This window comes from Panthera pardus, unplaced genomic scaffold (genome assembly GCF_024362965.1).
Source record: "Panthera pardus isolate Hobbes unplaced genomic scaffold, ASM2436296v1 HiC_scaffold_17, whole genome shotgun sequence".
NCBI classification, from domain to species: Eukaryota; Metazoa; Chordata; class Mammalia; order Carnivora; family Felidae; genus Panthera; species Panthera pardus.
In genome coordinates, this window is record NW_026526732.1 from 31,081,044 (window position 1) to 31,091,801 (window position 10,758).

The 10,758-nt window shown below is 39.3% G+C and overlaps 1 non-coding gene across 1 annotated transcript; it reads right to left on the reverse strand.

Annotated features, from left to right (window-relative positions):
- Positions 1 to 326: 326 nt before the first annotated feature.
- LOC128777867 (U6 spliceosomal RNA) lies at positions 327 to 433 on the reverse strand. Its single transcript, XR_008423184.1, has one exon. It is a non-coding gene; the product is annotated as a U6 spliceosomal RNA (small nuclear RNA).
- Between the last annotated feature and the right edge of the window lie 10,325 nt (positions 434 to 10,758).

The following is a 10,758-nucleotide window of genomic DNA, read 5'->3' on the forward strand; positions in this document are numbered from 1 at the left end:
TATAAAAAATAATGCTGTAAATGTGCACAACGACCCATGCCTGCTGTCCATCCGCAGGTTCCTTTTTCCATTTGGCAAATGTTGATTTCCACGTGTCAGGTAACAGACAATGGCCTGTCGACTTTATCACTCACCTGCCTCTCGTGCATTTTCATCTCCCTCTGACTCATCGGGTTGGAATTCTAGATGCTTAGCCACAGCACAGGGTTTGGGACAGTGGACTGCGCTTGCAAATTGCAAATCGGCGGGTGCCAAGGTTAGATGGCCTTTTTTTTCCTCCTTTGATGTCACACAGGTTTTGCACACATTTATTTTATTTTATTTCTTTCAATATAAAAAGCTTCACGAATTCGCGTGTCACATTTGCACTGGGGCCATGCTAATCTTCTCTGTGCCGTGCCAATTTTAATATATGTGCTGCTGAAGTGAGCGCAGTTTTTTTTAATGTTTATTTATTTTTGAGAGAGAGAGACAGAATGTGAGTGGGGGAAGGGCAGAGAGAGAGGGACACACAGAATCCAAAGCAGTCTCCAGGCTCTGAGCTGTCACCACAGAGCCTGATGCGGGACTTGAACTCACAGACTGTGAGATCATGACCTGAGCTGAAGTTGGACACTTAACCAACTGAGCCACCCAGATGCCCCAGCACTATTTTATTATTATTTTTTTTTTTTTACTAAGCTCTATGCCCAATGTGGGGCTTGAACTCATGACACGATCAAGAGTCATGTGCTCTACTGAGTCAGCTAGGCACTCCTCACACGTGTTTTGAATTCAGACATTTCTCTGACAAACTATTTTATAGATTTAAATGTGTGTTTCAAGGGGAGCCTGGGTGGCTCAATCGGTTGAGCATCTGGCTTCGGCTCAGGTCATGATCTCGTGGTTTGTGAGTTCGAGCCCCACGACGGGTTTTGTGTTGACAGCTCAGAGCCTGGAGCCTGTTTCAGATTCTGTGTCTCCCTCTCTCTCTGCCCCTCCCGTGCTCACACTCTAGCTCTCTCTGTCTCTCGAAAATAAATAAACATTAAAAAAAGTTTTTTTAAACATGTGTGCTTCAAATAAAAAAATGAGTTTGTTTGACGGCAAAATGGGTTTTAAGCAAAAAGGATCTTTAGTTTCTCGTGGCCCTTCTTTTCTTTCAGTGAACTGAATCCTGGAGAGAAATGGGTACCTGTGAGGGGCAGACAAGCACAGTCAAGTTTGGAGCCAGAAGGACAGGTCGTTCCACTTCTGCTTCTCTCTGGCTCTATGAGCTTGGGCGATTCATCTCTTTTAGCTTCATAGGACTGTTATGAAGAGAACGTGATATCACACACACACACACACACACACACACACACTAGCACAACCTAAGTGCTCAATAAGTATTAACTCTTACTTTACATACTCTACTTTGTGTTTCTTTTTTTAATGTTTATTTATTTTTGAGAGAGAGACAGAGAGAGGAGAGTCTGAGAGAGAGGGAGACAGAGACAATCCCAAGCAGACTCTGCACTGTTAGCACAGAGGCCAATGTGGGGCTTGAACCCTTGAACCGCACAGCGAGATCATGGACCTGCCTGAGCTGAAATCAAGAGTTGGCCACCTAACAGACTAAGCCAGCCAGGTACCACATCTGTTTTGTGTTTCTTGAATGCTCCAGGTTAAGGTTCTTTCTCTTCCATTCCTTCTAGGTAAAACATATTATTTCTCTGATTATTTAGATATGTTCTTGACCTAATGTAAAGTTTCTAAAGAAATTAATCATTATAGTGTGTGAGATGTGAACTTTTAGTGAATTGTAAGTGATCAGTCTCAATCCTACTTGTTTGAACAAACCCACTTACCGTGAAAATCTCTATATGACAAAATAATTATAAAGCCCATGGTATTAATTCATGTATTTTAACAAACAATGACTTAAAACACCAACTCAAGATGACTAAAATATTTCAGCCGTTCTTAAGATTTGTATTATAACTATAATTAGTTACATATATATATATATATATATATATAATTACATCTGTATCATTGTTATACTTTTGAGGAAACTGCTAAGCTTTGTTTTACAGATATAAGACTGCCTTTTTGCCATATAACATTCAAAGAAGTTAGAAGCAAAGGAATGAATACATTTGAAAAATCTGTGTCCTGTGCCTTTTTAAATGCCAAATTTCACTGTGACAAAATTGTATTTTACATTTCTTCAATGTATTTGGTAATTTCATAGAAATCATATACTATATATATATATATATACACATATATATATATATATATACAGGTTTATATACTCCTTTGTTATAACTTTTTTTGTATTGGATATGAAGAAATTATGATTACAAACTCATTTCATCAACATTAGTCTCCAAAAATATTATTTTTATTTAAAAGACAGTAAATAATTCGCACCAAGGTGTGAAGAACTGGCTGGTTTGCTTTCAGGGGTTACTTGTTTATTGAAAGCAAATGTGGTCATTTGGAAAATCTCTGATTCCCAAGGAAATCTTTATACCAGGTAGGTTGAGCCCTTGACCTATGTCATCACATTTAATCCCTCTAGGAATGTTTCTAGGTAGCTATTATTGCCTCTTTTTACAGATATAAAACTAATACAGTGATTATCTGGCTAAGTTCATTCAAGAAGCAGGGAGAAGCTGATGGAAGCCATCTTTTTCTGACTGATATTTCTCTACTGCCTCACACTGTTGTCTAATGACCCATTTCTAATAAAAATATTTCTCGGTGCAGACACTTCTGAATGGCTTTCATTGTTGGAGGAAATGGTGTTTTCTCTGAGATGGATTCTTAAGGACTCACCTGTTCATAGTTGCTCAAACTATTTTAGGGACAGAATTTGGTGTTTTTGCAACATGTGTATATACCTATACTGATCGCATAGATCTGTGTATTACTTATTATGTTCATACTTTCACGAGTGTCAAAATTGAGAGACTCCTGTTCTCGGGGCACCTTTATTTCCGAGCCAAGGACTCAGAGCAAGCCAGCCTCATTCTCCTTGGAACCGGCAACAACTGCAGAAGCCAGGAACCCAGGGCTGATTCTTGACACCTCTTTCCCTCTTACCTTCCATGTGGAAGAATCCAGCATCACGTGTTATCAGTTTTATCTCCTAAAAATCAGTGGGATCCATTCACTTCCTCCACCTTCCAGTCAACATCAGGGTTCAAGCTACCACCACCACTCACCTTGATAACCATAACTGGATTTGTTCCAAGTGGTTTGCTCACACCCTTTCTTACCTTCCTGTATCTATTTTCTTTTCAACGTTTTTTTTTTTTTTTTTTTTTAATTTATTTTTGGGACAGAGAGAGACAGAGCATGAACGGGGGAGGGGCAGAGAGAGAGAGGGAGACACAGAATCGGGAAACAGGCTCCAGGCTCCGAGCCATCAGCCCAGAGCCTGACGCGGGGCTCGAACTCACGGACCGCGAGATCGTGACCTGGCTGAAGTCGGACGCTTAACTGACTGCGCCACCCAGGCGCCCCAAAAAGAACCTGTATCTATTTTCGTGACGCAGCCAGAGCGATCTTTGAAAACACATATCTAATCAATTCATTTCTTTGTTTAAAACCCTTGCCTTTTCGGTGCTTTAAATTTATTTTTTCCTTTTATTTATTTTAGAAAGAGAACTGGGGACAGGGGGAGAGGGAGAGAGAGAGAGAACTCCATGCTCAGCGCATGCGGGACTCTATTCCAGGACCCCGGGATCACGACCTGAGCCAAAATCGAGAGTTGGAGGCTCGGTGACTGAGTCACCCAGGAGCCAGTCATTGCTTCTGTCTTTATTTACTTGTAAACAAATTTATTTATTTTTGAGAGTGCAAGAGGGGGAGGGGCAGAGGATCCAAAGCAGGCTCTGCGGTTTCAGCAGCGAGATCATGATCTGAGCGCGGACGTTGGACGTTCAACCAACTGGGCCACCCAGGTGCCCCCTCATTGCTTTTATAATAAAGGCCGATACTAGTGTTTGGTGGGAGGTAGATCCGAGGCTGGTACATAGACTGACGTGGTGTTTCAAGTACGCACAGAAGCAGTAGCATCTTTCATGCCTTTTCTCGTGGCTTGCTATTACGAGACCTTACTGTGACCTCCGATGGAGGCAAAAATGGTCTTTCTAGAGAATTTTCTGCACCGCGATATTAGTAATGGTGTGTTGTAAGTTCCCTTGGCAGGGCTAATGTGGTATAGCTGGGAAGGTGCTGTGGTAGAAGGCTTAACGGGATGAGCTTTGGAGTCAGACTGCCAATGTTGGAGACATGCCTCTCTGCTCCTTGTTACTGGAAAACTTACTTGATTCCTCTGGGCTTCAATTTCTCCATCTGGAAAGTCGAAGGAAGAGTCTGTTGTGAGGATTAAAAGGGATAATACATGTGAAATCTGCTTTGCAGAGCACGGCACATAAAAAGAATTCAGCAACTCATGGCTGTTTGCGTTAGGTTCTTTTGCATTTGGTTCTTTTTTTTTTCCCCCCTAAACTGCCACTAGACCCATAAATGAGAGCGAAACAATATAAATGTAAATATTTTTCTTCCATGTTGAGGTAGGTTTTAAGTGAGAAAGGGAAAATGGCCACAAATAACCAGAGAATCAAAATAATTTAAACAGATCACTGTGCTCACCTGTAGAAAAAACACTGATGACTTCGTAGAAAATAGAGTAAAACTCAAACCAGAAGAAACAAAAATCTAAAAGTTCTTAGAAGAACTTGAAAAATTGTCAAGACTTGCCAACACACTCCCTACCACAAAGGGAACAAGGCTAGATGTTGTTTTTTTTTATCATGGAATTCTATAATCTCTAAGGAACACATAGCTCCATTGTTACCTGAACAGTTTCAGAGGCTAGAGAGAAAAGAAAGTTTCAAAATGATTTTTATGAATCAAATTTAATATTGATATCAAATTTTAAAAATTATGGTGTACTTGAACGTGTAACAACCATTCACTATATCCGAAAACTTAAGTCCATTTTTATGCAAATCTTTGCTCACACCCAGCCAAAATATGAGTAAAAAGAACTAAGCAGGATATGAACAGACAAATATGATATATATAAGTGTACTCATACACTTTTCTATGTATGAATACAATGATGTTTAATATTAGGAAATCTATTATATATTCATTCATATTTTATAATATATTCATTTTGTTAGTAGATCACAGAAAAAACCACAAAGGCGTATCTGTACATGCTAAAGGTATTTGAAAAAATTTAACCACTCATTTAAAAAACCTTATTATTATATAATTAAATAGAAATATCTATGATGTGACAAAAACATATGGTGAAACACTGGACACATTCTCATTGAAGTCAGGGCAAAAACACTTCTATTATTTCTATTATTATTTATTATGGTTCTAGAAGTCTTAGCCAAGACAATTAAACAACAGAAAGAAATGAGTTAGTTAAACTGCATAGGAGAAGGACCATTTATAATTGTTTTCAGATGATAACATTATATACCTGGATATTTGAAGAGAACCACTTGAAAAGCTATAGCAAAAATAAAGGAACAATAAAGATGGAAGTTTGTAAATTGATAACAATAACAATCTAAAATAACAATCTTCTTAATACACGTAACAACCAACTCGAAAATAAAAAGGATGAAACGTTCCTTGTACAATAACAACAACAAAGGATTAAATACTTAGGAAAAAAATAGGGGTGCCTGGGTGGCTCAGTCAGTTAGACCTCAGACCTCAGCTCAGGTCAAGATCTCATAGTTCATGGGTTCAAGCCCCCCATCAGGCTCTGTGCTGACGACTCAGAGCCTGGAGTCTGCTTCAGATTCTGTCTCCCTCTCTCTCTGCCCCTCCCCCACTCATTCTCTTTCTCCCTCTCTCAAAAATAAACAAAGATTTAAAAAAATGAAAAAAATAAGTACTTAGGAAAAAATTGAAAAAGCTTTGTTTAATACTTAGTGATAGGAATTATCTGTTGAGCATTTATGATTGCCAGATGCTGTTTTCAGTGCTATTACTATTTGTGTTTTACATGTGAGAAAATGGAGGCACAGAGTGTTTGTGTTACTCAAGATCTGAAAACTTGAGAGCCTATACTCCTAACCAGGAGAATATAATTCCTCCTGAGCAGTATAAAACTCTCCGAGAAACATTTTTAAGAAGTGGGAAAAAAATCCACTGTAAAAACATACATTGTTTTCAGTGTGAATACTTGGTATTTTGAAGACATCAACTTTCCCTATTTAATTAACAATTTAAGGTAACATCAATACAAATACACAGAAGATTTTTCAAAATTAGATAAGCTAGATCTTACATTGCCAAAAAGGATTAGTAATAAAGTAATAAAGGAGCAACGATGTCCTACATTAAAATATCATAAATTTATGTTAATTTAAATAATTGTGCATTGACACCTAAGTAAACATACACATTGCTGGAATGATATAAAGTGCCCAGAAATCCAAATATAACTGAAAATTTAAATTCTGAAAAGAATGGTATTCAGATCAATAGAAAAATATATTTCTTAATACAAATGAGCTGTATCCTTATTTCACTGTTTGAACCCAAATACATTCTAAAATTGTTTAAAGACTTAAAAGTGAAAAAATTAAAGCTATAAAACTACTAGAAGAAAAGTGAAGAATTTTTAAAACTATTTAACTTTAGTGTGTATTCGTATGTGTGTGGGGGGGGGGGAGGGGTCTTTCCAAGCAAACATAAAACCTGAAAGCTATAAAAGGAAAGATTTGATAAATGTGCTTATATACATATTTTAAATATAAACAAAATGCAAAGATAGATTTCAAATAGAAAAAAATATTTGGAAATATATGATGGACCGAGGGCTCATGTCGTTAATCTATTAAGAATTTTGCAAACCAACAACTTACATATCAACATGGATAGAAGACATAAAATACTTACTTTCCATCATATAAAACTTTTAAACAAAAAGTCAGATACCACTATCCTGTGATAAACTGCCTTCATATTTATATCTTCCTAAATATTTTCTATGAATACATTTTTTAGAAAAATGGAATTAGATTTTATAATAATCCCTTTTGACATCTTGCACATTATAAATACCTTTGGATATCATTAAATGTTCTTCTGCGACATAATTGAATGGCAAACTCATTTTTCATGTCATATATATTTGTTTCCAGTTTTTTGTTTTTGTGAATATTCCTTAAGCAAAATCTTTGTGCCCATCCCTAATTTATTCTGGTGAATAAATTCTCAGAAATAGAATTGCTAGGTGAAAGGGCATATGCATTTTAAAGTTTTTTAAATAATAATTTTGGACATTCTTAGATAGTTCTAATTTGTGCATTCTCAAGCAGTATTTAGAAGCAGATTTCTCACCGGATTCTTGTTAAAATTGGGTATTACTATGTTAAGAAATATTAACTAATTAGACCATTGGAAAAGGTATCTCATTATTGTTCTAATATTATATAAATGATTACTATTGAGATTGGATTTTATTATACATGGCTACTGAATTTTTTTGTGTGAGTTTAGGGATTCATTAAAAGAAATGACTGTTGAGTTTCTTTGGCTAAAATAACTATCTGGATTAGAAAAAAATGATCCGATCATTTTAATTTCCATAGTTCCCAGAGTAGAGTAGGTATTCTTGCAATCAGTTTAGGAATAGTGTCACAAATAGTATCTTAACTGATGAACTCCTAAGTAGCTGCAATTAGTCAGGGAAACTACATATGCAAATTCACCAAGCCCTGGGGAAAGAAGAAAAACCTGATGAGTCATCACAGACTTTAGCCGGTTCTCCGGTATTCTTGCTGGTGGTAAAGTTTTATCTATTTGCTTCCTGTACTTTCTCCTTAGGATTTCTTTACCTAATAAACCTGATAACTTAGAACTCTCTTTCACAGGAATTGGTTTCATTTCCAACAGTCTAGAGAAGACCTAAACAGCTCGGTGTTACATTGTCAGTTAAACCAAGGTGGAAGAGGGGGAGGGTAGAGTAGTGATAAATGAGCAGTCATTTCAATGTTTTCTTTCCAGCAGAAATCAGAGCCAGATTACACTTTATCTCGCCCTGACTTTTCGCAAGATAGATAGCTACGCAAAATTTTCGGGTTCAAATAGTCTCCATCAAAAGAGCTAAAACCCTCATCTTCTGGGTGCACTGAACTTTCATCTTTTTAACTGAAGGGATCCGATTTCTTTTACTGAATAAGAAATAATTTATTCAAATTATTCTCCCAGTCTTAGGTCTTTAACCAACATAGAGGCATACAATGAAGGAAATTAACATCACTGCTTGATGCAGATTTTTTTTTTTAAGAGATTGTCCAAGAAGTGTTATTTCAGATCCTGAAAGCAAAGTGATTAGGTTTACTTGTAACCAATAGTCCCCGTTTCCGTTCAGAGTTGCCTAGTTTAGGTGTTTAGCCTTCGATCTTTGCACTACCTGATAATGTAGCATTGTCCTTAAAGCTGATGCAACAACAAAAAAATCACTTTAAAAGCATATGCTGTTGAGAAACGCTTCCTTTTAATTGAATTTCACGTTAGAAATTTATCTATCTTTGTTGGCCGATATTTAGCACAGACGTCTTTGTTTTTTCAAGGACTTTAATGTAGAACTTCACGTATTAACGACAGAAGTAAATACATTAAGTTCTGAAATGTAGGAAGACGGAATTGGACCGTGGCTTGTTCTTTTATCGTTAGGTGTAGCTGTAAAAGCAAGAGTTGTGGGTGGAATTGGTGACGCCAGGATCGAAGTTATCTTCAATTAAGAACTACAATTACATGGTCCTATTCCATATTAAGCGGAATTGAATTTCAGGTTCAAATCATTTGTCAGTGCTCTGAAAGAAAGAAAGAAAGAAAGAAAGAAAGAAAGAAAGAAACCCTAAAGACTTCTAAACGACCTCACTGATATATGACCCGGATGCTGCCAGACCAAACGATTTTTACCAGGATGGACCCTCCAGTGTGGGCTCGGGACTGGGTCACCTGCAGGGCAACCTCACCAGATCTCAGATTTGGTGACCTTCTCCGAACCTGGGGGGAAGGTGCGGCTGGAGAGTGAGTGGAAATCTACCCCCCACCCCCACCCCCATCCCCCCGCCCCTCGACTGGCCTGGAGGCGGCAGCCGGAACCTGGGAGCCCGGAGAGGGCACCTGAGCTGCCAAGGGGCCCCGCAGCGCGTCTGCAGGTGAAGACGCGCCTCTCCGCGGCCGCGCGCACCCTTCGGGTCGGGAGCAGGTGGGAGGATCCTGCTTTCCGCCCCAGCACGGCCCGGGGTCAGGGGGACTGTCCTCTGTTGCACTGCCCAGTCAATTTGTCAAGGTCCCGCATCGGATAAATAGCTGTCTCCCTAGACCTTTATAGTGACTAATGCAAATAAATCGCAGTCACTTTTACTGAGCGCGTCAGCGGGCAGCCGGGCTTTAATGGCTGAGCCTCCCAGACCTCCGGGGAGGGCTGTGCCCGGCCTCTGGGCGCACGGCCTCGCCCAGGCCCGATCCCGCAACCTCAGCCTGCGACTCCGGCCACTGCGAGCGGTCGAAGCCCAGCCCCAGAACGCTGGCATGGTCCGCCCGCTGGAGTCGTCGTCGGGGGTCCCTAGGGCAAAAAGCGAGGGAAAAGCCTCTCATCTTTTTTGTGGGTTTGTCTGGAATTTTTACCTCCTTGCCTTGGTGGGAACATCTCCCCTCTGGGATTTTGTTTACTCCCTACCTCCCCACCCCCTCGCCCTGCAGCTGTAAGCGGCAGAAATTCGAAATACCTTCCGCGTCCTCTTGAAGACTTTGGGGCAATCCATCGGATCCTACCGATTTCCTCTGGGACCTTTAAAGCTTTGATCCCCAAACGTAGAGTTCCATCTCCCCCATTTCCATCCTTCCCCTCTGGGACCCCTCTGGATGCCTGCTCAAAATACCTGCTGGCGCCAGAGGAAATTCACTTGTAACAGATACCCAGCGGGTGTAAAACCAACACTCCGCTTCCAGGGTCATTTTCCTCCCAGCTTCTGCCCCATCAACTTGTCGCTTAGCGAGCGCTAACGCCGGGAATTATTGTGAATCCTGAGTGCTGAGCTGGACGATTTGGAACCACTTTAATAGACTCGATGATTGCTATTTTACACGTTGCTTCCGCGCCTCTGTCCTCTGCTCCGTGCACAGGCCTCTGTGAGACAATTAACCAGAGGCCAAGATTGGTCGGTCGACAGGTAGCTTTTGTGAAAGGACCTAGCAGGTCTTCAAGCAAACCTCAAAATATCTAAAGTAAAACCGGATTGTTCTGTTTGCTGCCAAAGCAGCTATTGAAGTAAAAAACAAACACAAACAACAGCAAAACCTCAGGAAAGCAGCATAGTTTTGTTTGGGCGGACTAAATAAACTAGAAAGGTTTAGTAGGTAACAATTTTGTGATGGACTTATTTGCAGATATCATGTACATTTCATAAGTAAGATGAATCCCTCATAAAGAATCCATATGATATGAATGTAGATGGCCAGGATATTGAGACAAATGATAAATATAAGGGGAGATGAACTTCTTTTCCTAAGCATTTGCAAGAAGGTTGAGTGGGTTTTATTCGCACGAATAAACATTATTACACTATTTCTTTTCACAACAGCAAAACCAGTTGGTCCAATAATAAAATATTTTTGACTGTTGAAGAATTTTCTTATGCAATTTTAAGTATCCCATCCTCTTTGAATGTTACTGTTTACAAATTATCTGGCATGCTTATGATTAGTGTGTAAAACTCTTAAGCATTA